This window comes from Apodemus sylvaticus, chromosome X, assembly GCF_947179515.1.
Source record: "Apodemus sylvaticus chromosome X, mApoSyl1.1, whole genome shotgun sequence".
In the NCBI taxonomy this organism is placed as follows: Eukaryota; Metazoa; Chordata; class Mammalia; order Rodentia; family Muridae; genus Apodemus; species Apodemus sylvaticus.
The window spans coordinates 79,817,445-79,828,058 of NC_067495.1; the positions used below are offsets into that span (position 1 = coordinate 79,817,445).

General features: G+C 38.1%; 1 pseudogene; it reads right to left on the bottom strand.

The window, feature by feature from the left end:
- Window positions 1–1,914: 1,914 nt before the first annotated feature.
- On the bottom strand, window positions 1,915–3,331 carry LOC127675598 (oxysterol-binding protein-related protein 2-like; annotated as a pseudogene).
- Between the last annotated feature and the right edge of the window lie 7,283 nt (window positions 3,332–10,614).

A 10,614-nucleotide genomic window follows, 5' to 3' on the forward strand; every position in this document is an offset into this window, starting at 1 on the left:
ACTCCATAGTGATCAGATAGGAGGCATGGGATTAGTTCTATCTTCTTATATTTGTTGAGGTCTGTCTTGTGACCAATTATATGGTCGATTTTGGAGAAGGTACCATGAGGTGCTGAGAAAAAGGTATATTCTTTTTTTTTTTTTAGGATAGAATGTTCTATATATATCTGTTAAATCTTTACTTAGATTTTTAACTTTTACCCATCTGATAGAAAATTACTATCAAAAATTAATATTAAAAATTTAGATATCTAGAAAAGAAATAGCCAAATTTAAAAGTGTGACACATATCAATAACATTCTCAAACAAATGGATGGAGCTGGAAAACATCATACTAAGTGAGGTAACCCAGTCTCAAAAGATCAATCATGGTATGCACTCACTAATAAGTGGATATTAACCTAGAAAACTGGAATACCCAAAACATAATCCACACATCAAATGAGGTACAAGAAGAACAGAAGAGTAGCCCCTGGTTCTGGAAAGACTCAGTGTAGCAGTATAGGGCAAAACCAGAACAGATAAGTGGGAAGGGGTGGGTGGGAGGACAGGGGGAGGGAAGTGGGCTTATGTGACTTTCGGGGAATAGGGGGCCAGAAAAGGGGAAATTATTTGAAATGTAAATAAAAAATATATCGAATAAAAAATGGCTGAGAAATAGTAATCTAATTTAAACATTTGTTCTACATCCATAGTCATCAGAAAAATGTAAATAAATCAAACTAATTTGAGATTTCATTCTTTTACCTGTAAAAATGCCTAAGAACAATAAACCAAGTTCTAGTTCATGTTGGCAAGGATGCAAAGAGAGCATTTTTCCCTGGCTAGACTGTACATTGTTATAGCCACTATATAAGTCAGTATGGCAGTTCTTCAGGAAGACTAGAATAGACTAAAGATCCATCTATACCGTGCTTGGTCATATACTCAAAGGATGCTCCTATTAACATAGAGATATTTGTTAAACTGTGTACATTGTTGTCATATTCAGAATAGTCGAAAATGAAAATCATGCAGATGTCCTAAAACAAATGAATATTTTTTAAATGTGGAACATTTATAAAATGAAATGCTACTCAGCTGTTAAAAGGAATAAATTCAAATGATGAAATTCAGATGCAAATAGATGGAACTGAAAAAACATCATCCTGAGTGAAGTAAGCCAGACTCAGAAAGGCAACTATAATATGTCTTTACTTCTGTGTGCATATTATTCTTTAAGCCAATAATAAGCAAGTTACTTTCTGTAGAACAACTGAAGTTACGTATAGCATAAGATACTAGCAAATGGATAAATATCCTTATGAAAGAGATACAGATAACCATATATAACGAATTTAATACCTTTACATAAGAGAATAGTAGTATTTGGTTTTATTGTAGTTCCTTGAGCAATCTAGACTTAGGTCCTTTGTCACCTATACAGTATTGGATATAGGTCCTTTTCTGTGGATATAATTAGATATAAGTGGATGGGGGGTGCTATAACATGAGCATCAACCAGGAAGAGGAAAGAAAGAGGGCAATTATAAAGAGAATATGGGTAGATACAGCTAAAATTAATGGCCACTTGAGAAGTACTATGGAAATGCAATATAGTAGAAGCTTTCTGAAAAATATATAGATGTGTGAAAGTGATTTAAATGAAGTCATTTTTTTCAGTTTCCACAGCTATAAAATCAAGCCTTCAACCCATGTTGGAGTTCTGAGGCCTCTGGGAATATGAAGACCCAACTGGACCTTCATGAAGGGGCTGCAGCATAGTGAAGCATTGGGCAATCAGAGACTCACTGAGGTCCTTTGTCACATCTGAGACTATGTCCATTGTGGCTGGAGAAGCTGGTGTCTGCCACCTTAAAACTCAGATACTATTTGAAGATTCCAAGGCCTCCTCCTGGGTTCACAGGCCGTACTTAGTAGATGTCTGGGCAGCCTGAGAAATTATGCTCAAAGTAATGACTAACATTCAGTCAGTCAGGAGCCCCTGTGTAGGGGGTATTCCCTAGAGATAACCATCTGGACTACCACTCTGCATCCTCATTGACAGGTTCTTTTCTAGCCTCTCTCTGCTTTTCCTCTAGCCGCTTCTTCTCCTAGCTGCCAGATCCATGTTTTTGTTCTCCATGCCCACGTATGTCATGACAAATGTGGCAGCTTTTGGGTGGCAGAGTCTTCTCCATGCCTGACTCCAGCTCACTGAGACTCACAGTGAAGCTGGAGAAGTTGTACATCTGAGCAGATTTGGGAGGCTGTCTGTTGATCCTCCAGAGTACTTACTGACAGGGTTGACTTGTACTATCTCCTGAGCCACAGGAACATCATCTGCCATATCACCTGGCACATCACTTAGCTTTCTCAGGGCCATCATCCTTCTTGTCCTTCCTGGCATGGTCACCTCTCTTCCCTTGCTTCTTAAAGGACTCATATGAAGTAGCACTCTGTCCACTTGCCATATATTATAAAGAGCTTCTTCCTCTTTTTATCTTGAATGTACCCTTCTACTCTGTGAATTTCCTTCCCAAACAATCCACAAGGCTTGAAGTGAAGTATACATTTATCTCCAGTTTTGCGATTTAGGATCTCCACTATCCAATAATGCTCTATCCATAGCTGCCCAAGGATGACATTTTGCACACAGCAGGTAGGGTTTTTCCAGGTATAGGCTTCATTATGTTTGAGCAGCTCCAATGTGATGGTCCCCTGGGGCTCAGTCTCCACACTCTTGCCCCAGAACTTCAGATTTGGGAACCATGGAACATGAAGTATTGATTGAGCCTTTCTAAATAAACTGCTTTAATAGGAGGGTGATGACTGACCTGCTCAGATATAAATCTGAACCCTAAGTCTTCCCTGATCAACTCATATGTCTCTACCAAGAGTGGGTTAAAGAGTTTACCAGTTCTCTACCACTGGGAAGCCACAGCAGAGATAGCAAAGGCAGCTACATATTGCATCCTCTCCAGAGGCTGGGACCGATTTGAGGCTTTGTGAATGAGGCTTTGTGTACTCTGTAATCCACTGCAGGAAGCTCACTAGCTCATTGAAGTAACTGGCATTGTGATCTTGGATAGCTCCAAGCCAATGCATTTCTTCAAGATACTCCACACACTGAAGTCACTTCTGGTGAACATGGGAGCAGGAAGGGCTGTTCTGTGCTTTTGAATTCCATTCTTTTGTGGTATTCTCTCCCCAATTTTCCCACTCCTATTACTTTTTAGTGGTATCCAAGTCAATCATCCCACTAATTTTATTTGTCTCTGGAAATTCCCCTGTAGAATTATGAGAATCAAAGCCTGTGATGGCATCAGAGAATTCTTCCTCCGCATTCATCCTTCAGTAACAAGACTGTCACTGTTCTGGGATTTGATCCTCCTACTGGATCATATCTGATCTATATTTATGATGAAGTTGTGTGGATCCTGGAAATCTGAATGAGGTCCTTGCAGCACTGCCAACGCCATGGTCACCCTGCCCCCGACAGCAGCCAGCAACCCTCTGACGCTCAAGCAGAAGTATGTCCCCTGCCTTTCTGACCCACAGCCCACTGCCCAAAGTCCTTCTTTAAATGATAACTTCCTTTAGTCCAAGAAAGCCTCTACTGGGAAACAAAGTACCCTCACGAGGTAGCCCCATGATCAGTAGTACATGGCCAACAATGAATAAATAAACAAGCAAATAAATAAATGAATGAATAAATAAATAAATAAATAAATAAATAAATTCCATTACTTTTTATTGTGGCCCCTTGTCTCATAATGTAATCTTAAGGGTTTTTTCTGCTTTTTACAATATTCTCTCTCTCTCTCTCTCTCTCTCTCTCTCTCTCTCTCTCTCTCTCTCTCTCTCTCTCCCTCTCCCCCCCCCTCTGGGTCTCACACAATTCCTGCTAATCTCAAATGATAATGAGGCAGGAATGGGTGAATGGGTGGAGGAGCACCCTCATAGAGGCATGGGATAGGGAGGTTGTAGAGGGGAATCTAGGAAGGGCATATCACTTGAAATGTAAATGAATAAATTGATCAATAAAAACAAAGAAGCACTTAAAGAAATGTTCATTTCCTTAGTCCTCAGAGAAATGCAAACCTAAACAACACTAAGATTCTACCTTACATACAAAAGAATGGGTAATGTCAAAAACTACAGGTACTGCACATGTTGGCAAGGATGTGGAGTAAATAGATCACTCCTCCATTTCTGGTGGCAGTGCAAACTTGTACAACTATCCTGAAAATCAATCTGGCAGTTTCTCAGAAAACTGAAAATAGTTCTACCTAAAGATCCAAGTATTGTGCCCCTGGGCATATACCCCAAAGATGCATTTACCTATGCCGCAAAGACATTATGTTTATAGCAGCTTTATTTGTAATAGTCAGAAACTGGTAAAAGGCCAGATGCCCCCCAACTGAAGAATGGATACTGAAAATATCATTTGTTAATATACTAGAATGTTATTCAGTTATTAAAAACAAGGACATTATGAATTTTGCAGGCAAATGGGTGGAATTTGAAAATATTATCTGGAGTGTGTTAACCCAGATTCATAAAAATATGCATATTATTGGCTCACTTATAAATGGATATTATCTATAAAATACATGATAAGGTAATCCAGACCCCCCAAAAAAGAATATTATATACTCACTTATAAGTGGATATTATCCATAAAATACATGATACACTCCACAGATTTAAAGAAGCTAAATTATATGAAGGGCCATTTGAGGATGCTTGAATTTCACTTAGAAGGGGAATATAAGTCATATGAGGCAGATGGAGGGAGGATCTGAATGGCAGAGGGGATGTAGAGAGGACTGCAGGAAAAATATTCAGAATCAGGTAATGTAAGAGAGGAGAATGAAAGGAAATCTGCATCTTATGGGGTGGAGGAGTTGGTAGCTGTAGTGGGTAATAATTAATAAAGGGTACCGCCCCACCAGGCCTCTGCACCATGTTCTGGTGGGTCTCATTCTAGATGACTCTCACTGCATCCCAGCTTTGTTTCCTCTTCTCCATAGACTATGTAAACAGTGAGAATCCCACATGTCTGCCCAGCATATACTCCTCCCATATATCTGGTAAAGCATGACTTAACTTGAATAGTTATCCAAATATATTTATGTATAAGAAACTCTCAATTTCATAATGCCAATTTACAATGATAAAGTTTTATCCCAAAATTTCTATCCTCTCCAAAACATCAGAAAGACAACTGAAGCCATCTGGATATCTGGGGCTCCTCCACTCTATCCCTCTGGGCCACTGAGCAATTTCCCTCTTTCTCTGCCACTCACTTCCCTTAGCTCCTCCTCCTTTCTCCCCTCCAATCCCTGCCTCTCAGAGCCTCAAAGTAAATGGATTGGAAATATCATGCATTGTGTAGCCACCTCTAGGACAGCCAGATACCTAGGATTATGGAGGCTTTCACAAGTTTGTGTGGGTAAACTTAGCTGAAAGTGATAGAAATGGAAATATGGAACCTGTAGAGGCTACCATATTGTAGTCAGGCAGGCAGGACCCCCAGTTATTGGATAAGGACATCAAACCACCCACAAACTTTTGACTCAAAATTTGGTCTATCTAGAAGAAATGCATGGACAAAGGTGGAGCAGAGACTGATGGAATGGTCAAATAATAAGCCTCCCACGTTGAGACCCACTCCATAAGTAAGCACCAATCAATGACACTACTAATGATACTCTGTTATGCTTACAGACAATACCTAGCATAATTATCCCCAAGGGGTTCTACTCACAGCTCAATGAAACATATCCAGAGATCCACAACAAATCATTGGACACAGCTCTGGGCCTCATATGGAACAGTTGTGTTGTGGGTAGTATTGAAGTCTTGGAGAGGATAGGAACTTCACAGGAAGACCAACAGAGCCAATTAACTTGGACCCTTGGGGACTCTCACAGATTGAAATACCAACCAAAGTGTATACATGAGCGGGACCTTTTGAAAGCATCTATTATAAAATTTAGGGATAATAGAAATAGAAATGCAATTTATGAACTATTAGGGATAAATAAGAAATTCAAGTTAATAGGTAATTAAACTCGTGGTCACATTAAGCATTAATTTAATTAGCTACAATAAGATATTTTTAATGTTATTCAGGTAATAAATAGTTAAGGATAAACAGTATTTGATGATTCAGATATACTGTAGATAGATGGATGATCCTCAAAAATGCCAGAAATTTCATGAATATGGTATTTAAAGTTGGTTTATTATTAAAAAATATATTTTTGATGAGATAGGTCTTCTCCTAGCAGTTCCCAATTCTACTTCAAAGAAGATGATGAGTATTGAAGAACCTTTATACGGAGTTATTTCAATTGTGGTATGCTAGCCACTGGGCAAATAAGATGCTCTGACTTCATTTACAGATAGAACACTGTCCAGAAAGGAGATGCAGGGAAATTGACTACCAAGCTCTGCAAAGACAGGGTAAACAAGGACTTCATAATCCCTGTTTCAAAAATGGTCTGTCAGATATTCTGGGTAAAAAGGCTAAAGATGATGCAACATTTTAGAGAATATTGAGGACTGTCTAGGAAATCAGCTCTGTCTGAGTTTTGTATAATATTTGAAAATGGTGTTCCTGCTTTTCTTGCATACTCAGGTAATATTTATTCCTAGTCAGAATTCTCACAGCATTGAAGATTATATACTTATGTCGTTTAGGATTTAAGAAGGTGCTCTAGGTCTAAGATGTTTTAGGATGGTAATACAAATTAAGATAGAAAATAATTTAGATATAAAACTCTGAACTCATTGAGCTACGATAGATGATAGAATACTTTATCTAAATTGCCAAAGAAAAACAAATTGGACTTTTTAAATGTGATTTTCACCTCATAATTTTTTTAATAATTGTTTCTAGTCTATGTTGTTTGTTATCATAAGTCAAAAGGGGGAATTGTTAAGGTTTGCTCTATTGGTATGTACCGTGATACTAATTTCTTTATCTCAAAGTTGAATTGCCTCAAGAGAATTCCCACATATGTCAGCTATTTTTGTACAAATACTACAACTTAATTTAAAACTATTGGTTAATAAAGATGACTACAGCTTGTAGCTGGGCAGGAGTCAGGTAGGCTGGGCTTCAGTTCCCAAGCTTGGAGTCTGAGTAGAGGCCACTAGAAGAGGAAGAAGGAGGAGGAAGGTGCCACAGGATAGGTAGATCATGAGTACATGGCCTGTTGGGGTATGATCAGCCCAGGTGAAATGTGCCAAATGATATCTCAAGCTTACTGACAGGGAAGTAGACAAACTAGCATAGATTTTTGGCATCTGTGCAACTATAGTGCTTTAAAGATTATTATAATGATAAAGTATATGTGTCTTTTATTTGGAAACTAAATGATTAAAGATGGGGTAGAAATCCCCAAATAATATTACCAGAACATTATAGTCTCCCTTTTCATTGGTCAAATTTCCCTCTGTCTCTTTCTCATAAGGATATGTTTCCATTTAGATATGCTATGATTAAAATAATCCATTTAAATTTCCTTCATTCACAATCTTAAATTCACATCTTTTGTAATGAAATACAATCTTCAATCTTTGACTATATAAAATAACAACCAGAGCATCTGTGCATTATTAAATGTATGCATATTGTGGAGTCGCACCAATCATCCTACTATAGCACATCTACATCAAGTACTGGAACTATTCTTACCTATTTTTTTTAAGCAGACTCTTTGACCATAGGGCATTATCCCCTTTGTAGAATATAAAACTAACATTTTCTATCTCTGCAAATAATCTTGTGCCTTACTTTCTATTATATCACATTTTTTGATCCTTCCATCATTTCCATTCCATTTCCTTGTCCCAATTTTGGAGCTCTTCTTACTTTATGAATTCTTTAACTGTCACAGATTTTCTTGGGGTCATAAATTCTTTGGGGAGCATTTCATTTTTTCAATGGCTTTATTTTTCATTTCTACATAATTATGCCTAAACTTGAACTCTCGTGTTACATTCAAATTCTTAACCTAAACATATCCAGTTTCCAGTTGATGACTGCATATATGTATTTTTAATTCTCACATTACACCTAAACATAGGGTAATCATATCAGTTTCTCACTCCCTCATTATTTATTTTTCCTGTATTTCAAAATGTGAGTATATGGTGGCACTATTTTCACAAGGGATAATCAACTCTTTTTTTTTTTCCAAATGTATACCCTACTACTATGGTAAAATACACTGACAAAAGCAATTTAAGGAAGAAGCAGATTGTATTGGGTCACATTAAAGTAATATTAGTCATAACTTTGTGGAATCAGGAGCTTGAGGGGATTGATCACATTACATCTACAGCCAAAAAAGAAAAAGAAGATGAATAATCCTAGCCATTTAGCTTTGCCAGTTTTATAGAGTTCAGGACACAAGTCTAGCTACATTTAGTTTGGGTCTTCCCATCCCGTAGAAAATACCCACTGGGCAGTGGTGGTGCACACTTTTAATCCCAGCACTTGGGAGGCAGTGGGTGGTAGGCAGATTTCTGAGTTCAAGGCCAACCTGGTCTACAGAGTGAGTTCCAGCACAGCCAGGGCTATAGAGAGAAACCCTGTCTCAAAAAACAAACAAACAAACAAATAAACGAACAAAAAATGCCCACAGCTAACCTAATCTAGATAATCTGTCCCAGTTTTGCTCAGGGTATTTTTCCTAGATGATTCTACAGCCTATCAAAATAACAATCATCATGACTCAATGCAATGCACTAAATCTTTTGATTTGATTTTTGATATATGTCTGGAAAGATTTTCCATGCAACTCCTTCTTCTTCCCAAGTAAAGAGTAAGACCACCTCTTGCTTTTAATACTATGACTATATTTTAATACTTCCTCTTAGTTTATATAATAGCATGACCAAACCAGTATTGTCAAAAATAAAATTTGTATTGTTCAACTTAAATTCTTAAAATAGATAAATAATTCCACAAATTATGAAGGCTTAAAGTACCTTGCTGTGATCTCATATCATTTTATAGTTCTCCAGTTTGCCCCTCTCTTCAATTTCCATAAGATGCTCTTTGCTCTTCCTATTCTTTTTCTCCCCACATTTTACAGAATTTGATAACAAATATGTTAATAACTGTTTACACAGTTAAGACACTGTCAACATTTAAATACAGAAAAAATCAAGAATATAATTTTGTATGATATTAGCTTAAAATACATTCAATTTGGGGTTACTCAATAAGTTTTCCCATGGTAGAAAATACTTTTGGAAACACTGTTTATCTGATAAAATCCAATATACCTAAGTTTTACAATAAGCTGAGCCACCCATGATGATACATCATGACACCAGGCCTGGGCATGAACTTAAAAGCTTGTTAAAGCATTTCCTGATATCTGGTGGGTATCCTAAAGGGCAAAGTTTTCTATAACATTTGCACACATTCTGGCTAGATTTTGCTAATTTAACACATACCTAGACATATCACAGAAGAGGGAATATTAACTGAGCGTTTGCCTTCATCAGATTGTACACAGGCATGTATATAGGGGTTTTTCTTTATTTTATTTTTTAATTTATTATTTTATTTATTTACATTTCAAATGTTGTCCCCATTCTTGGGCTTCCCTCCTGAAACCCTCAAACCATCAGTACTCCTCTTTGCCTCTGTGATGATGCTCCTCAACCCACTCACCCACTCCTGCCTCTCACATCACCCTACGCTAGGGCATCTAGCCTCCAACAGACCAAGTGCCTCTCCCTCCCACTGATGCCAGATAAGGCAATCCTCTACAACATATTTAGTTTGAGCCATGAATCAGCCCATGTATGCTCTTTGGTTGGTGATTTAGTCCCTGAGAACCCTGTATTCTGAGCTTTGATGCTAATATCCACTTCTCAGTGACCATACCATGCATGTATTTATGCATGGGTCAGTGTTCCTCACTCAGGGTGATATTTTCTAATTTTATCCACTTGCCTGCACAATTCATTCAGTCCTTTTTAATAGCTGAGTAGTATCCTATTGCAGAAATGTACCACATTTTTCTGTATCTATTTTTCCACTGAAAGACATCCTGATTATTCCCAGATTCTGGCTATTATAAATAATTCTGCTATGTACATAGTAGAGCACGTGTCCTATTGATAAGGTATAGTATCTTTGGGGTATATTTCTGTGAGTGGTATAGCTTCTTCAGGTAGAATTATTTCCAATTTTGTGAGGAACTGCCAGATTAATTTCCAAAGTGGTTGTAGTATCCAGAGATACATACTTTGGGTCCACAACTCTATCCACGTTAGATCCACCCATATCCCCCACACCCATCCCCATACCCTCTACACGCACAGCCTGACTCCCAGGCTGTCCATCATAACCTGGCACATAGGTGCACCAATACCTGGACTAACTGGGACCTCCAATGGGCACAAGTGGACACAGGACCTGTCTGTCTTCCAAAAACACATCTTCCTTCCAGTCTGTAATTCTGCCTGGGGTAGATTGGGTGCCCCAGACACTCCCACACACATACCCAAAGACAGACTCCCATGTATTCTGCAATAACAAGGGTCACAGGATGCCTGACCTAAGTAGGGAAGCAGGAGCCTCCCTTCCCAAACAGAGA